The sequence below is a fragment of the Cupressus sempervirens genome, chromosome 3 (genome assembly GCF_028749045.1).
Source record: "Cupressus sempervirens isolate cs-2001-9-10 chromosome 3, ASM2874904v1, whole genome shotgun sequence".
Lineage (NCBI taxonomy): Eukaryota > Viridiplantae > Streptophyta > Pinopsida > Cupressales > Cupressaceae > Cupressus > Cupressus sempervirens.
The window spans coordinates 634,382,691-634,385,517 of NC_143120.1; positions in this window are offsets into that span (position 1 = coordinate 634,382,691).

The window sequence follows — 2,827 nt, forward strand, 5'->3', positions numbered from 1 at the left end:
GTAAATAACTCTGGTTCACTGAACTGACTCGGTGACCTTCTGATACTCGACGTCCACTGCATTACTTGGCATCGTCATGCACTCAGTAGAAGTGAAGGCTCGGTCCATACTAATCACTTGACATAGTTCTAAACTTAGTAACCATTGGAGACTCGGTGGATATAGTATCACTCGGTTAAAACTAAATCCTTCATTTACCTTGCTTTCACTCGGTAAACATTATACTTTCATTACTCGGTAAGCACTACGCTTGCATCCCTCGATAGACATTGTGCTTCCATCACTCAGTAGGCACTGTGCTTCCATCACTCAGTAGGCACTATGCTTCTATCACTCGGTAGGCACTGTGCTTCCATCACTCGGTAGGCACTGTGCTTCTATCACTCGGCAGACATTGCTGGATTGCACATTCACTCAGTAGCTATACTCAGCTCGGTTAACACTAGAATGCTCGATGTGAACTGCGAGGCTCAGTGTAAACTGCTTAAGTGATGAATGTACAAGGTAACCACTAAATGCTCAGTATATATTGTAGACTGAGTAATGAGCTCGGTAGTTATACTGATATAGCTAAGTGTTGTCACTAATGATAATAATAACTTAATGCCAACAATCTCCCCCTTTGGCATTAGTGACAAAACACTTATAAGTCAAAACATATCTACACAGCCTGACTGAATGAATTTAGGTTTTTCAAAATTGATCTTTGTAGAACTACTAAATATATAAATATACTTATGTACACATGCAAACTTTATTGTGTGCTAACTCCCCCTATCACTTATAGTGATACCTCTCCTTATTTATTATACTAAATCTCTGAATCTCTCCCCCTTTTTGACAATAATGCCAAAGGACTGCATATATACAATTTATATGGCTACACCAAAATGAGATAGAAATTCTTGATGTACCTTAAGAATGGTTGCAAAAGTACTATCCCAAGTCTGCTACAAAATTTGATAGGTGGAGAGGGCAATTTGAACTTCTGTTGATAATTGAATCAAGTGATTAGCCACTAAGAAGTTCTGATCTTGGATCAATGTTTTGCAATGAGCAAGATGTTTCTGCATTGTGTCCATGATAGGAAGGATCATGTTTTGGATGTCTATGAGTTGTGACCAGATCCTAGCTTCCTCTCTCAATGATTCTGCCTGAACATCTACCAAATATCTGATCTTGGTGTGATGGGAGGTTGTGGAGGAGGAGTCCACCTTTAGCTTGGAGGCACTTGATTGCATATCAATGTCAATCTTATTTAACTTATCCTTTATTCCTTTGGTAAAACTAGAAACATCACAAAGTTTAGCAAAAAGTGATGTTGCATTATTAAAAGAATTTTCAAAATTTTCCAAAAATGTTGACAATTCAACTTGCTTTATTGCTATCTTTTGAGCAATATGCTCTAGCACCTTATTATCAAATTTCTTTTCAGCTTTCTCAATAAGTGTTTCTTGTCTGGAAGAGTCCTCATTGAATTTATGTATAGCCTCTTCTAATTGAATCAAAATGTGTTGAGTAGAATCTACTTCAACACCTATAGCATCTATAATTATATTCTTAGCATTCTCAATTATCTCGTATTCCTTATCCCTTTCAGACCTTAACTGCTTCTGCGTGGCTTTCATCTCTATTAATTGACTAGCTAACCTCATCTCTTCAATGGTAGAATTTTCATAGTTAATCTTTGGAATTACTATCTCTATGTCTAAGTTAATATCTTCTGCAATTTCCTTTCCACTGATCAGAAGTCTTAATAGATGCTTTTGTTTGACTTTTGTGATGACTAGTTTGACCTTAGGAACAAACACAATAGTGGAGATGGAAGGGCTAGCAGTAAAAACTGGGATAGGACTTGAGGATTGAATGCCAATAGGAGTATTAACTGGATCAAAAATTGAAACACTTCCCAAAAATGGTATCATACTCGGTAGAGTACCCATAGTAGAACTGATTGGAGTGGAAGTGGATATATTTGATGCTAATGGAAACAAAACTGTAGAACTTGTTGGAATTGATGAAAATAAAATTGTGGAACTTACTGGTACACTTGTTGTTGATGAAGGAGCTGAGGAGGTTGACTCGGTGGCTAAAGAAGTGATAGTCAACTTAGTAGATGAAGTGCTTGGCACCTCTGTTTCATATACCTGGAGCTGGGAGGTGGCCGATGAAGATTGAGCAATTGATGTGCCAATTGTGCTCACAATCTCACTTGTAGAAGTTATCTCCAAAGTGGATGTAACAGTTTTCGGTGGAGAGTGAGGAAGGGATACAATCACTTCTGTTGCAATTTTAACTGGATCTTCTTCTTCCTCATGTGCTTCTTCTTCCTCTTTTTCTTCCATAAGTGCATGCAACTCTCATGGAGTAACTGTGATGGATGGAGTGCTATCAAAATCATCACCGTCACTGCTATCATCATCCTTGATCTCAACTAGATCTTCACTGGGCTTTTGCAGATAATAGATGTTCTTCCACATGTTTGTTGCATCATTTACAACATGCTCAATGTCTTTAATTAAGATCAAACATGTGTGAAATCTAATCATCATTTTACCTTCACGATTCTTCATTGCTACTTTTATTTCTACTCCAGTGAGACTCGGTAGAAGATTCTTCAGAGATTGCTCATATATGTCTTTAGCCATTTGGGTGGCTGACTCCCATCTCGGTTGCAATCTCTCCAATAGTTCTTTGGAGATTTGAGAGGCAAGCTGGTCCGGGGAGTGTTTCCATTTACCCATCTTATTGAGTACCAATTCCTCAATTTGCATTTTCTCAACATTAGTTCTTGCTTCAAATTTCAATGCCTTGAAATTTGTGATGC